Source organism: Tenrec ecaudatus, chromosome 11 (genome assembly GCF_050624435.1).
Source record: "Tenrec ecaudatus isolate mTenEca1 chromosome 11, mTenEca1.hap1, whole genome shotgun sequence".
NCBI lineage: Eukaryota > Metazoa > Chordata > Mammalia > Afrosoricida > Tenrecidae > Tenrec > Tenrec ecaudatus.
The window spans coordinates 138,633,731-138,650,564 of NC_134540.1; the positions used below are offsets into that span (position 1 = coordinate 138,633,731).

Here is a 16,834-nt window from a genome sequence, read left to right on the forward strand (position 1 = left end):
AATATAACTGAAAAGAGAAGAGAAACATTGCGAATGTCATCAGCAGCCCTGCGATGTCTAAGGTACAAAACTTCAGAGATGCCAGGAGAATGCCCCTTAACCCTTTACCAATCCAAAAATATGAAGCAGTAGAATTTCTAAAAACCTCCACTCCTCATTACACACAAGCACCAATGCAGCCATAACCAACCTCACCTCAAAGTCTCCTTAAGGGTAAAAAACAAACAAAAAAAAAAATCAGAAAAAAGCTCAAGGAAAAAAAATGCTACAGACTGGCAAATTCACAGACTGAAGGAAGAGAGAAAGCCAGAAAGCTCAGCAGAGCTGGAGTCTGAAGAAAGAAGAAGAAACGACGACCTGATTGAAAGTGGAAAGGAAGGAGGACGGAAGAGTGATTCCATCGATGACAGAGGCAGTTCTCCTGGGGTGAATTTGTGGTGGAGGATCGTGGGAACCTCATCTCGATTACCGGTGCCAAGAAGCCGTGGGTGCGGGGGAGGCTACGTGTGCCGTTTCCAGCGTCTGAGCAAAACGTCCTACTGCGTGGACGTCATCCAAGAAATTGGCCAGCTGGGGCGAAGCATCACCCCAGCAAGGGTGGGAGCTGCCAGACAGCTGCCAGATGAAGCTACACGACAACTTGGTGGCCTTCCTGAAAAGGAGCAGCCGTGAACAGACAAGTGAGTCTCCTAGCCTGGACGTAGGAGGGCCCACCCCACCCCCACCCCCCTCCACAAGGCTGGGGCTCAGGGTGGCAGGACCTCGGGGAGGGCTTCCTGTGGAAACAGATGACAGGACTTCACCTTTACTGTGACATGATGGCTCATTCTCTCCCATCCCTTCTCCGAGGGAACGGATTCTCTCACTGTTGACCTTCAGCCCAGGAGAGCCATGCCCTGCCACCAGGCAAATGTGGATGAAGATGCCTCCAAGAGCCTGTCCTCCCTGATTCCTCCAGGCTGCATGATAGTGCTCCCTAAGAAAGTGCTCCTGTCCGCCCCACGCCCAGTTTTCCAGCCCACACTCCTGCCTAGCAGTCAAGCAAGTGGGAGGTTTCCCACAGCAGCCACTACTTCTGAGATGAAACAACTACTGTAGCTTATACCTATTGTTTAAAGGGAAGAAAATAAGCCTGAACATTATTTGTCATCATGAACCCCAAACAAGCGTAACATTAAAACGCTTATTGCAAAAACAGCAACAACATCACTCATGAAGAAAGCTAAAGATCGTTAGAAACGCAGGAAAGAAAGGAAAGATCAAAGCGGATGTCAGAAGCTGGCTCTTGACCCCAGCTTTGTTTTTTGGAACCATCGGGTCAACTAGCACCCATCGCCACCTTTGACAATGCAACGAAACCCTCCCGGTCCCGCGCCACTCTCTCAAGTGTTGCTATGTTTGAGCCTGTTATGGCATTGCGGTGGCAGTTCATCTCCTGAAGCGTCTTCCTCTCCTTCAGGGAACATGACGTCCTTCTCCAGAGACGGGTCTATCCCGACAACAAGTCCAAATGATGGAAGACAAAATCTCTCCATCCTTCCCTCTAAGGAGAATTTTAGTACAACATATCCAATGGAGAATAAGCAGTCGAACTCATTGATATCAAGTATACTCTGATGCATTGGGACCCGACTGGTAGGGTAGAGCTGCCCTTGGGTTTCTGAGACTGCAATGATTTAGAAGAATAGAAAGCCTCCTCTTTTCCCCATGGAATGATTGGCGATTGATTTATAGCTTTCTGACCAAACACGAAGGTGAATACTGGCTTAGTTTGGATAACCACAAGGAAAAAAGTGAATGGAGTAAAAACTGAGTCCTTTAATTGAAAATGTCCACTTTAACCATTTAAGGAATGGTTTAACCATTTAAAATTTGATAACACCTAGCATTCCAGTTGGTATGCTGAGCAAGCAGGTGAATTCATGTTCACTAATGAAGAACAGTTCTTCTATGGTTGCCCGTGTTGGTAGCTGCCATCTAGTTAGTTCTTACTCATAACAAGCGCATCAAAACAAGGCCTCGTCATGTACCAACTTCAAAATTTTTCACTTTTTTTGAGCCTATCAGTGCAGCCACTTTACCAATCTATCTAATCAAATCCTTCCCTTTTTTGGCTGCCCGATCAATTTGCCAAGAATGATGTCCTTTACCAGACACTAGTCTCAATAGAGAGCAAATGCAAAGTTCATGAGACAAGTCTAGCCATCCTTGCCACTATGCATCATCCCCTTGAGGGCCTTCTGCTCCTTCACTGCCTCTCTACCAACCATGGATGTCCTTTTCCAGAGACTGGTCTCTCCTGACAACTAGTCCAAAATAATGTCAGGCAAAGTCTCGCCATCCTTGTCTCTAAGGAGTACTCTGGCTGAGCTTCTCCCAAGACAGCTGCATTGGTTCCTTTGCCATTCCGTGGTACTTTCAATGTTCTCCGCCAGCACCAGCATTCACAGGGTCCACTCTCCTTGCATCTCCCTTATTCAATGTCAAACTTCACATGCATGTTAGACCTTAAAAATACTATGGACTGCGCTTCAGTCCTCAAAATAACAGCCTTGCATCCCAATCCATAGAGAGGTCTTGTTTAGCGGATTTACCAAATACATGGTTTTTGATCTCTTGATACAATATACCTATTAAATCCCAATTACAAAAGAAAGAAATCTATACATCGTTATTTTGTCATATCTTGCCCTATCCAGAGTCTCCCTTCCCCCCTTCTCTGCTGTCCCTCTCCCAGGGAAGAGGTCACATGTGGATCCTTGTAATCAGTTCCCCCTTTCCAACCCACTCACCCTCCACTCTCCCAGCATCGTCCCTCACACCCTTGGTCCTGAAGGTATCATCCACCCTGGATTCCCTGTGCCTCCAACCCTCATATGCACCAGTGTACAGCCTCTGTCCTATCCAGCCCTGCAAGGTAGAATTCGGATCATGGTAGTTGGGGGGAGGAAGCATCCAGGATCTGGGGGAAAGCTGTGTTCTTCATCGATACTACCTCACACCCTAATTAACCCATCTCCTCTCCTAAACCCCTCTATGAGGGGATATCCATTGGTCGACACTTGGGCCTTGGGTCTCCACTCTGCACTTCCCCCTTCATTTAATATGATATATGTATACATATATACATATACACATATATACACATACATACAAAATAACGATGTATAAATTACCAAGGGCATATGAGGGAGGGGGGAATGGGGAGGGAGGGGGAAAAAAAAAGAGGACCTGATGCAAGGGGCTTAAGTGGAGAGCAAATGCCTTGAGAATGATTGGGGCAGGGAATGTATGGATGTGCTTTATACAATTGATGTATGTATATGTATGAACTGTGAAAAGAATTGTATCAGCCCCAATAAATTGTTAAAAAAAAAAAGAAAGAAATCATTTTGTTCATCCAAAATGAGCAAACTCATTGCCATCGTTTCAATATACCTTGATGTGTAATTATATTATTTTACTTAGAACTATAAAAGGAGTTTTACTGAGATTAAAAAATGGAACTCAACAAATAGGATACTTTGTTTTAGGTAAATCTCTGTGCAAATTATCTGAAGTAGAAAGTAAAAGCCACTTAAGAGAGGAGCCGAAGTTCATATGGATGGAAAATCGTGTCTGTATGAAAAAATTAGGAAGCTAAAGGATCTGAAGGGCATTTAGGAGAGTCAAGAGAAAGAAATGGAATACACGAATGATTGTTTTTATGAACAACCAACTGCCTTCTTTGCTAAGAAACCAGAATTGAATGATGGCTGGTACAATTACTGAGCATTTTGATGAAAGATTGACTACTGATCAAAAGTAAAACATTCTCATTTCCAGCTTTTAATGAGCTACTGAGTCTGAGTGAACCCCTCAGATTATTGCCCTGGTAATCTTTAAACTTTAAGTCGCAAAGATTTTCTGACACCCTATTTAAACCAAACAATACCCAAACCACTGTCAACAAGTGAATTGTGACTCTTAGTGATCTTAGAGGGTTTCCAAGACCGTAATCTTTATGGAAGCAGAAAATCTCATTTCCCTCCCATGCAGCAGCCAATGGATTGCAAATTTGAAATTAGCAGCTGGTCCTTTAACCTACAACATCACCAAGCTCTATAAAACAATATCCCCAGCCCCACTCACTGCTACGACGTCGATTTCAATTCTGAGCAACCCTGTGAGTAGGTATCAATTTATTAGCCATAGATTTGAAAAATAATTATTTTGTTGTTGTTTCATTTTGCTTTATTGGTGCAAGACTAAGCTTGTATTGAAGCAAGCATTTTATGCACTATGGATTGATATCTAAGCTTGCCCATTTATATTGCTAAAGGTTCCTACAAGCTCAGCCAGGTTACTACTTGGGTGTACCTACATCTACTTGGATGACTTCTTCAATATGACAATATCAGCATAGATTTTTATGTGACAATTGGTTTTTCCCTCATTTTTTTTCCAAGCTAGAGAGAAACTCTCTAGAGTATTCAGGTACCAGAAAATTTACAGGATGATTTCTGGTAAATACTACTGGTTCCCAGTATATTCCTGTCTGCCGCTGATTTCAATGAAGAGATCATAAACCACGTCAGTCTATAGTAGGAGAGAGAAGGCTTTTGGATTCTAAGGTCAAGGAAGCTGTACTAAAAGCACACAACATCTGAGAGCTTTGAACTTCAGCTCCTTAGACTTTACCAACAAACTTCAAGTTTTTAGTATTTCTATATCTCCTGTTTTCACCCAGTTCTATGAGTTTAAGTAAGTCTTTTTCATTTGCTTTTAAAATAATTAACTGTTTAATAGATGTATTGCCCACTTGAGAACTGCTCATGGTAATTTCCTATCTTATACTTACCTCTGGGTTTTGTCCACTAACTGAACATGATGAGACAAATAGAAAAATAGGACATGTAGAAAAATGGAGATTGGATAGCTAGTTAAAAAAACAGTGAAATATTGTAAAGTAGATGTTTTATGTCTTAAATGAAGTTTTCCATATTTTGCTTAAATGATAGCATTTTGACCAAGGGACATCAATGCCTGGCTTTGACTATGTTCAAAGTCCTTTAGTGTAGCTTAGTCTTAAAAGTTACGCTATATTGACATTTGGTGATGGAGCATGGCAATGAGGTGTAGCGATTGAACATAAGAGTAAAAGTCAATAGGTTGTTGACTAGTCAGGTCTAGGCTTTGTGCATGCTACTTGTATGGCATCACACGTCAAGGGCCTTAAACTTGCTTTTCATGCTCTGAACTCATTCTCATGGAATTCTTAATACTTTTATGTTCGACTTATGTTGGGTCAGTGAAAATCTCTTGTACAATGATTTATGCACATGAGCAGAGAAGATATGTGAAATATGCATTTCTGAAAGTGGGTAATTATTAGTTGTTACCACATTACCCTGAAAGTGCAGAATTTCAGAGGACAGCAGATGCAGGAGAGTTCTGTGTAAATCTGTTACCTTTATGATGGATTAAGGAGGGCACTGAAACACCCAGGACACTTTTGTTTAAACTGGACCTTGCTTTCAACATATGAATGAAGTAATGCTATTCTAAGAAAGAGGAAAAACTAGAGAACCCACTTCCACTTTTCCCCCAATATATCTTTCCTTTATTAGCAACAATTTATGATAAAATAATATCACAAGAAAAAGTTCCCTAGGTCCATTTAAAGTTTCTTTTCTTTTTAATTATTTCTAACTCATCAGTAAGCCCACAATGGAACGTAATTTTAGTTTGCATGTATCAAGCAGTGAAATAAGATTTTGAGTTAGTTTAGGATTTTGTCTTGGTAGTTTTCATAAAAATGTATTCCGTACACATTTATAAGCTATAAATTAATAGTTGTATAATTTTCATGATTGCTCATAAGAATTACAGAATTTACATTTTCATTTGAAATCAATATAAAGCTGAATTGTGAAATTTGAGTATTTATTTATGACATTAAATATCAAGTAAGGAAAGAAACAAAAATCACAAAAGTCACATAGAGATAAACATTTAATACCTTAGTACTTAAAAGGGAACTTTTCTTGGTTTTTGAAAGGACCTTTTATATCACTTTTCAGTGGGCCTTACATTCTAGAGTTTGTTTCGCAATGATGAAGGTTGCGTGTGATTTAGGAGGTGTCTTAGGCTGAGTCATCTAGAGGAAGAAAACAAAATACACACACAAAGGGAGATAGATGATAGATAGATGATAGATAGATAGATAGATAGATAACACAGAGACATAAATGTGTGCATTTATAAAGTGTCTTATAAAGTTGTAGTAGCTAGCATGTCCAATCCAAGTTCCAAGGATCAGATATTAAGCTGGAGCCTTCTCTTGATACATAATTACTTAATGCTCTTAGACATTTTTGAATGCTCGGTTTATTCACTGAAAACACACATCAAACCATCTAAAAATAACTCAAACTACTAAGGATAAAAGGATTGGAGCGAGCGTGATCCTAAGTATGACCATAATAACAGCACTCTGCACACGTATCATTCTAGCATCATAGTCCCAACAAGCATTGCCTTCATCAGTGCGTTCACCCCGGGTAGAGTTGGAGAGAGCAGAGCAGGAGTTGATGTCTCCTTGGTCCCCAGCTCTCTAAAAAGTCAGTGTCCGTCTCTACCCAGGTTTAAATGGACAACTTGACTGGTTCTTTGACGTATTCACTGTCCCGGTCAAGTCTTATCGGAGTTCTCCACACTTTAGGTGGCTCAGCTGGGTTTTGGGCGTCGGTCCAGTTCAGCCAAGTTTATTGGGGTTCCCCACACTTTTGCGGTGGCTCCTTGGACCAGCTGTTCATTCTTGGCGATGGTCCAACTTCTTGGCTGGGCCCTCATGTTACATGTTATTTCTTCTCTGAAATGGAGTTTCTTGTGTTTGCTTCTTTTGAGGAGGCTCAATGTCTTGCAAGAAAGTTCTATGGTGCTCCCATTAAGTTTGATGAACACAACTCAGCCTGATCACAGGTTGATAGCCGACTTCAGACATCGATGAGCACTGGGTCAGCAGGTCAGGCTTGTGACTGCAGAAGGGACGGAGCACAGGTTGATTGGGTAGGTGGGGGGACCTGTGGATAGATCCTGGGGTCGACTGGCAATATGGCAAGCAGTTGCTTCAAGTCCAAAGAACCAGAGGTTGATGATCCAGATGCAAGGTCCAAGCCAAGGAAAAAGAAAAGACAATGCTCTCCCACAGAACCCTTATAAGGAAGTAGCCCACAGGCCCTAGGAAACCTCCTTTTCAATTCCATCAGTGCTAGGACCTGGGTAAGGTGATTACCTTCCACCCTAATTTCACAGTGGATTCACTACTCACAGCAAATCTGTCATGAAGCTGTTTACCTTGTGAACGGCCACATATGAGGGATTACTAGGCCATGCCTGTCAAACCACTGAGAACGCTGACCCAGCCCAACTGACAAAAAGCCTAACAATCACAGGGGGATTTCAAGGAACCCTTTGCTAACCGACTGAGCCCTTGGGCTCACTGGCTTAAATTCTGCTGTTTTATTTGCACATAGCTATCACAAGACCCCGGATGTACAGAATTAACAAGGTCGACTGTTCAAACCTGCCAGTGGCTCCTTCGGGGAAAGAGGAGGCTGCCTGCTCTACTAAAGATCATAGTCTCAGAAACCCAAGGGAGCATTTCTAAACTGCTATACAAGGCAGCGATGAGTCAGTACCAAATGCCTGGCAGCGGATTTGAGTTGGCTTCAGTTTCCCTGAAAGCGTCACCATAGAGCACAGCCGTTAAGGTCTTAGCTGCTAAACTATAAACAGCAGCTGCTCTACAGGAATAAAGGCCTCCTGAAGGCCTCAGAAGCATATGGTGTCCTTCAACTCTGCCCCGTTGGGTCTCTGGGTGTCAGATTATACAGGAAGGCATCTGGTTGGTTGGATCTGGTTCCCTAAAGGACAAAGAGGAACTGGTCTATATTCAATTTCTCTAGTACAGCAAGGATTTTGAATTTTGTCATAAAAGTTGAGTATTCTTGTCAGAAAGCAGAGGACTAAATTACTAGTCTTCCAAAAATACACCATAAAATATGAAAAGAAGCAAGAAAAAAAACCAAGTGATAATAACTAGCAAAAGCTCTATGCAAAATAAATAAATACAGCAACAACCTACATAGCAATAATAGCAATAGCCGTTCTGGCATCGCTCTATATATATATATATATATATATATATATATAAAGATACTGTGCATTTCTTGATATATGCTTAGTATCTTCAGAAACATAGCTACACTCTTGATGAAATACAGAAAGCAATTCAAATTGTAGTCATCCACTGATGAAATGCAAAAAGCAATTCAAATTTCAGTCATCCACTGTAGACCTATCAACACAACTTAAAGTTACCCAGGGAGGTTGAGAATGTTAGCACTGATTAACCCGATCTTCCTAGGTTAACAGAGAACTACATTTACAGAAAAGCAATAACTAGATTGTGACTTGATTAAATTGCATCAAAACATTATTAGAAGTGGATGAAATTTGCATGCTTCTATATTTTATTACAGAGATTCTTTGTTTTGTTTCAGAATAGGATATATTTTCCCCTAAAATAGAAAATCAATCTAATATAATGAATAGTTATGCATAAAACATTAACAGTCGTTTTGATTAATAGATGAAGTTTCAATATAATAATTCTAAAGATAGCACGCTGATTGCTGTCATCCATTTATTAAATTTTTTAAATCCATAAAATTTATATTATTATACTATATTGAAAAGAAAATTACTAGTTAGTAGAAATATTTGAAATTAGAGATTGACTTCATATTCTAAATTGAAGCAGAGAAATGCAAAAAGAGTCCAGATGATTCTCTGGGTTGGGTTTATTTAAAAACCTTGAAGTCAAATAACATCGGCTTTTGGAAATATACATATCAATAAGACAATCATTGCAAAAATATGAGCTTTGGATTCCAAATGTACTTCAATTAAAAAAAGAATTATTAAGTATTTAAGAAGCCTACCTAGGTTAAAAAAATCAACTGTTTGTGTACATACATATATGTGACTATGTATATGAATATACATACACATTAGCACATACACATTAGCACTATATTTCATATTAGTGAAATAAATCTGTTACTATATTGATAGACTCTTTATCAAAACATTCTCATCATTTCATCGTGCAATTTTTTTACAAGGACAAAAGCAATTAAAGTGTTTTCATAAGAAAACAGCTTTTTGTCTCCTTTATTTTTAGTACTCTGGCTTTTCTAGTGCTATGCAAACATGTGTGGTTTCTTTTGCTTGGCAACACAAAAATGAACATTGTGGGGGACTTCAAGTGTTAGCTTTCTATTGGGACAAATGCAAATTTTGGTGAAGTTCCAGACATTTCAAAGTAATAATTATTTAAACAACAATAGCAAAACAATAATAAGAACAAGAAAAATTCATATGGCCCATAAAGGAGCAATGAAACATTTCTTTTCAACTTTGTTTGCTTTATAACATGCGTCAGCTAAAGCCTTACCACCCAAGAAGCACAATGATTTTTTTATCCCCTTTAAGCAATGAAAGCAAAACTGAAAGATATACAATTTTTTGCCCAACATTCCTTTTTGACATGCTCTGGATTAAACTGAGATGAATGCAAACAAAAGCAGATGTCTATGATCACAGTGTCAGGGTATGTTTTCATTAATTTCTTTCTATGGGGAATGGCAATGCATATTACAGTGGGGGAATAATGAAAACTGTATATTCCTGGAACATATCTTTAAAATTCCATAGTCTCAACAGTTTTTGAAAGAAAGCATTATCTTAATAACCTAAATAATTTAACAGAGACAATTTTCATAAAATGGGATAAGATGAAATTAAAGCCACAAACACACAAAACAAAACACACAGCCATTAACCTCCTACAGGTAATACGCTGCCTTTTAGGGGGTCCAAGAACCTGTCGAAAAGACTCCGCATCATCAGTCTGGAGTCTGTGTCATTGTGGACTCTCAATTGAATTACAAAGAGGTTTGTAAAAGTGACTATCCATTATGCGCTTAAATATATAAGAGTGATGCTAGAAATCCCGTTCTAGTGAAAAATAGGGCTTCCGTTTTATAGGTGATGATGCGTAGAGGCATTCTAAATGGAGCGCGCCAGATGGATTGCCATAGCGGTTACAGTAACGGGCTCAAACTTACCAACCCTTTTGAGGATGGCACAGGACTGGGAAGAGTTTCATCCTGTGATGACGATGAATCAGAGCCTCCTTGATGATACCTAATAATAAGGATCCCTAACAACACATATTTCAGTGATGTGTTTATGAATGTAATAAAAATGGATACTAGGGACTCAGTACATACATGTGCAGTTAATTCTGCACAACATGTTTAAACATGGTTCTGCTACCAGTAGGCACTATGAAATTTAGCACGTACGCTGTCACCCATAAGGAACCAGCAAACTCCGATCAAATGTGTTTTTTCAGGGCCCAAAGGTAAGCAATGCTCACATAAACTTGGACACAGCACCATATAGTTAATCCACTGTTTTTATTACAGCAAAGAATCACTTCAACAGAAAGGAAGCAACTCCCTCTCACAGGTAGATAAGAGAGAGTCTGCCTCGGACATGAAGCATGTTCTCCTTGAGAGTTGGGAAGGGACATTGTCTAGTAGAGGAGGCTACAGTTCTACTGATGGTCAAGCACTTTTCTATTGAGCGATTTAATTCTTCCTTTGGTCTCATGCATCTTTGCCTTCAGGCTTATCTGGCCAGTGCTTGGTCGGGGTGTTTCAGAAAAATCATGTGGGCACAGTCCTCTGTCAGGATTTCCCTGAGGCCCCATCAGGTGCTGACCAAGCCAGTTCTCCAGAGTCATTTGCACATAGCTTGTTTCGCAGGGTCCTTTGGCATTCCTTTAGAATGCAGGAGCCCCCTGTTCTGTCCTAAACAGAGACCGAATGCTACATCAAACTTACTGCCATTGATTGGATTTCGATATCAAAGTGTACCGATAGGACAGGATGGAACTGCCCCTGTGAATTTCTGAGACGGTACCTCTTTAGAGGAATATAAATGCCTGTATTTCTCCTGTGGAGTCACCCCCATTTTTGTGCTGTAGCTTGTAGTTAACAGCCAAAAGTGTAACCACTCACAAAGCAGGACTGTGATAAGTGGATGGTTACAGACAACTCTTCTCAGAAATACACTTATCTTTCTCTCCTAAGCTTTCCCCAACCAATATTAAAGGATACTTTTCATGGACAAAATGACCTTGAGAAGAGGAATAACACAATGTTTAACAAAACTCAAATGGACATCTTCTAAAGGAACTGAAGCTCTGAAACAATTTTATAAAGCTCATGTTTCTATCAGTCTTTTAATCAATAACAGAATTAATTAAGAGACTTTTAAAAGCCATTTTATTAGGGGCTCATAAATCTCTTATCACAATCCATACATATATCAATTGAATAAAGCACATTTATACATTCATTGCCCTCATCATTCTCAAAACATTTGCTCTCCACCTAAGCCCCTGGCATCAGCTCCTCAGTTTTTTCCCTTCATCCCTGCTCTCCGCACCCTCATGAACCCTTGATAATTTATAAATTATTATTTTATCATATCTTGTCCTGTCTGACGTCTCCCTTCACCCACTTTTCTGTTGTCTGTCTCCCTAGGGAAGAGGTCACATGTAGATGCTTGTAATCTGTTCTCCCTTTCCAACCCACCCTCCTTTTACTCTCCTAGTATCGCCACTCACACCACTGGTCTGAAGGGATCATCTGGCCTGGGTTCCCTGCATTTCCAGTTCCTATCTGTACCAGTGTACATTCTCTGGTCTAGCCAGATTTTTAAGGTAGAATTGGGATCATGATAGTGGGGGAGGCAGAAGCATTTAGGAACTAGAGGAAAGTTGTACGTTTCATTGTTGCTATACTGCACCCTGACTGGCTCATCTTCTCCCCTTGACTCTTCTGTAAGGGGATCTCCAGTGGCCTACAAACGGGCTTTGGGTCTCCACTCCGCACTCCCCCCCTCCATTCACCATGGTAAGATTTTTTGTTCTGATGATGCCTGATCCCTAATGAAGAGACTTTTATACAATGAAATAACCTAGAAAAATCTTGAATTTGCCAATACAATCCAGAGAATAAAATCCAACCATAACAGTGACTTATTAGGGAATCTGTGGGACTAGTAAAGTTCAAAATATAGAAGTGAGCTAAGAAAGGTTAGTGAGGGTGATATTATTGGATCAAGAGGAACAGTGACTCGTAGTATTCTGTAACCTCCCAATGCTATGGATTGTGGCAAGTATTACTGAGCCTGCAATAGCGGCGGCTACATGGGCTTTTGGTAATCATAGATGAAGACTATGTAGTGGTAGTTCAACTATAAATGCTATTACACAGCCTAGTCATAAAAATTTAAATGATAAAAAATTTAGATGATCATATCGATGGGAGTGGCTGAATATAATATTGAATTAACAATATTATATTATATGTTAAGTGAAACTAACATATACTGCACATGGAATAAAGCTACTAATAAGCATTTAACTGTTCAGTTTGGTTACCTGCTTTTAAGGAGTTTCCAAAGGTTCATCTTCATAGATTTTTGTGAAGGACATAGAATTATCATGCTAATGATTAAGTATTTTTTAGAAAATTAGAAACTACATTGGTGAGAAAAAAAACAAGTGAATATATGCAGAGGAATTCCCTCCCTCGCCCCCTACCCACACCATCCTGATGTTCATTTTTGAGATTAGCAAGAACTGTACTATGAGAATTTCATTGGAGCGCTTCACCCCATTCACGCTACAGCGCCATCTCCTCCTTCAAACTCCTTTTCCTCACACACAAGGGAAACTTCAAACGGACAAGATGTGTGTCTCTCAAACACACCAAGACTGTTTTTTGATGTGATGTAAATCAAAGAGGGCAGAATTCTTCAGTGGAGGATTGTGTTAGACAGGGTTCTCTAGAGAAACAAAACCAGAATACTATTAATTATAATACATTATATACAGATAGATAGATGTATAACAAAAGAAGTAAACAGTCAATTAAATTATAAAGCAGTACAAAGGGCTCAGTGTAACTCACTCCCGTGACACAGTTTTGAGACACTTGCGGTCCTTCAAGTCTTGAGGGCCACCGAGTAGTTCTCTGCAGAGCAACTCAGGCTATCCGGGAACAGGCAGCAAACAGCAAGGCAGGTCACCAACAGTCAGCCAGATGACAGAGTCCAACAGTCCCCAGCTCAAAAGATGTATATTCCAATTTTGTGGCGAAGCAGGTGTCAAAGGAACCTCAAATTACAGTGACACAGTCCAGGAGTTAAGTATTTTGCAGGTAGTGGTTTGCAAATTGAGGCACAGAACAAGCAAACCATCCACACACTGGTCAGTGATCAAAGAGCAAGAGGCAAGAAAGGCGAGGCTCACGGAGCCATTTATCTCTCCACCCTTCAAGTAATCCCATATGTGTTTATCGCCCAGGTTGGCACAATAAACTAACTACCTCAACACTTGATCAAGATGTTTGTTTGTTTATGCATTGTCAAATTTTGTTGACTAGGACTTTATTGAAGGTGTTGGTATATATTGAGAGACATTGGTCTATAATTTTCATTTCTAAGGAATGTCGTTTGCCAGATTTAGGCATTAGAATTATAGTTTTGTCATAAAATGAGTTTGGCAGCATATTGGTTGCTTGTATATTGTGGAATAGTTTACATTAAATTGCTATTGTCTTCATTAAATGTTTGATAGAATTCCCCAGTGAAACTATGTGGACCAGAAGTTTTGGTGACTAATGATAGTGTGATTCTTCCATGTGGATTTAGTTGACTTAGCTCTTATATGGCTGCTTGTTTGGAGACAAGCCTTCAAGACCCCAGACACTATTATGTCTGATAGACAGGCACCATCTAATTTCTTCACCACATTTTGCTATAGCTCCTATATCTTCTGTGTTGCCTTTCTGAGGGCAAGTATTGAGCTGGGCCATGATGCAAAACTAATTGTTCTTAAGTTGGAGTTAGAATTTAGTGTGAGCCCCCAAACCATTCCAGATCAAAACTTAAAAAAAAATAATTTAATTTTAATTTGCTATAACTTGGGAATTAATGCATATGTCTTAGCATTCCATAGTTCAATCACATCAGCAGAATTGTACAATTGCTTCCAGAATCAGTTTCCAAACATACTTTTCCTTCCTGGGCTTCTTGACATCATCTCTTTATCTCCCACACTCCCCTCTATCTCCCCTACCCCAGAAACCTGTGTTCTTTTTGCTTTCCTTATAGGCTCAACGTTTCTGGGATTCATTTACTGACAACAGAAAATTATACTGTCCTCTGCTTTAGTTTTTGCTGTATTGCCTTTCACGGTTGTTGTACATATTTACAAGTCCACCAGCAGTGGATGAGAATTCCAGTCACACCACATCCTCACAAACATGTGCTATTCTCAGGGGTTTTGGTTTTTTTTTTTTTGTTTTGGGGGTTATTTTGTTTTTAATTGGGCTACAGTAATGCGCATTAAGTAGTATCTCGTGGTTGTTTTGACTTGCATTCTGGGTATAGTTAATGACCAGGAGCATTTCCTCATGTGTTTATTAGCAATTCAAGTGTCATCCTTTGTGAATGCTCTGTTCTGGTCTTTTGCCCACCTTCTTCTAAGAGGACTATTACAAGTTTTCTTGTTGTAAACTTCTAAAATTTTATAGATTTTGATAATTAGTTCTTTGTTATGTTCTTACTCAATATGATTTCTGTCTGTGGGCTCTCTTTTTACTCTTTTAATTAAGTCTTTCAATGTACACAGGTGCTTTATTTTTAATAGGTCCCACTCATCTATTTTACCTTCCATGGATTGTGTTTCCTTTCGTATTTGTTTTGAAAGCCTGTGCATTCCCTGCAAAAGCGCTTCCAGTTTTGTCCCAGTTTTCTCATTAAAGATCCTGATAAATTTGGTTTTTACCTTTAGAACTTGGATCCACTTTTGAGTTTGTTTTTGTGCGTGGAGTGAGATATGACTCTTATTTCCTTCGGCAAGTGGATATCTAGCTTTTGCAACATCATTTATTAACTCCTTTTCCCATTTTATGGTTTTTGGAGTTGACCAAAGATTAGTTGTATGTATGCAGGTCTCAAGTTTCTCAAGGTTTTGATATGCTTTATTTTCATTCTCATTTCTTTCAAGAAACCTTTTGATTGTGTTCTTTATTTCATCAATTAGACATTGGCTCTTAAGTAGAGTGTTGTTAAATTTCTATATATTTGCTGGTTTGGACTTGATTGCTCTTTGGTTGATTTTTAATTGTATGGCATAATAATCTGAGAAGATGGTTTGCATTATCTCATTTTTTAAATCTTCTGTAGTTTGTTTTATTACTTAAAATATTATGCATTTTAGAACAGGTAGTATGGGCGCTATAGAAGAAAGTGAAATGAATTTTTGTTTGGTAAAATTGTTTATATCTTTGAGATTAAGTTGAGTTATTTTTTTAAGGTTTGATTTTCTTTCTAGTTGATCAATCTGTAGTTGAAAGTTACTTATTGAAATCTCCTAGTGTTATGTTAAAATTTACTCATCTATTCATTATTATTTTCACTATTATTTACATATGATTTACATATTTCATAATTCATTCTTCTAGTTAATTATTCTCTCCACTGCTATACCCACAAGGAACCATTATTACAGTCACTGCCTCTATTGATTTGCCTAGTCTCACATTCTTATACAGAAAACATTACAAAACAACAACAAAAAACTAATGACCATCACAAAGTAAAACAGATAAATCTCTCAATAAAAAGAAAGCAAAAATATTAAAAGTTAAATGGATCATAGGGAGATCAAATGATAGGGTACTAAATGTTAACCTGACTGCATTCCCAACAATCCAGTTTCTGATCCATTCTGCTTGAAAAGAAGACTATTCACATCCCTGGGGATTAATCCATGTGCTTCCCTTTCACTTAAAATACAAACAAACAAAAAACGGAAAGAGTTTTAAATGGGTCAAAAATGCGGTCAAATGGACCTCCCAGGATCGCATCTGGAGAATAGCTAGTATTCTGCCAGCTTCGGAGATGGGAGGGAAAACAAGCCTGTCAGAGACCCATTCCGTTCCCAGTTTGCTCAGTAGCTGGTGATTGGAAGACACTCTGCGACAGTGTTAAAAAAAAAAAAAGGCGGTCAAATGATGAACTATTATATTTTAACCTATGTCTAAGATAATTGGCTTTACAATGTTCTTTGTCTGATAAAAAAGATTTATTCACATCCTGCAACTGTGATCAGAAGGTATTCACAGGAGACTTAATACATCCGTGGACCTGGAAATGGATGTTAGGCTTCCACTGTTCTCCATAACTTTGGTAAACTAGGTGTTCACAATTTAAGCTTGAATACCATCCCTCCTTCAGATTTGGACTTTATTATTTACAAGCTAGTGTGCTTCTTCCATGTGGTCTTTATTGACACTGCACTTACATGTCTGCTTATTTAAAAAGAAGCCTTTAAGACCCCAGATGCTAATCTTTCTGATAGCCAGACACCATCTAGTTTCTTCACCACAATGTGCTTTATACTGACCCCCATATCAATGGATAATTTATAAGGCTCCTAGTTCTTGCCTTTTTGATTAACAACCTACACTAGATTATGTAGTTATTTCTGGACTCTCTGAAATAGATGAAGTGTTATTATAATCGATAAAAATGCCATTCTCCCTTCTCTTCTTTTTTTATGTTTACTTTATCTCTTATTTACATGTTTTATTACATTTCTTTGACAGACAATTCACATACAGTTCAATCATTCAATCAT

The 16,834-nt window shown here is 38.9% G+C and overlaps 1 non-coding gene and 1 pseudogene across 1 annotated transcript; both read left to right on the forward strand.

Annotated features, from left to right (window-relative positions):
* The first annotated feature begins 891 nt into the window (after window positions 1-891).
* LOC142461085 (general transcription factor IIH subunit 1 pseudogene) overlaps window positions 892-16,834 on the forward strand; it is a 48,362-nt pseudogene continuing 32,419 nt past the window's right edge.
* On the forward strand, window positions 16,044-16,181 carry LOC142462028 (small nucleolar RNA SNORA7). Its single transcript, XR_012787177.1, has one exon. It is a non-coding gene; the product is annotated as a small nucleolar RNA SNORA7 (small nucleolar RNA).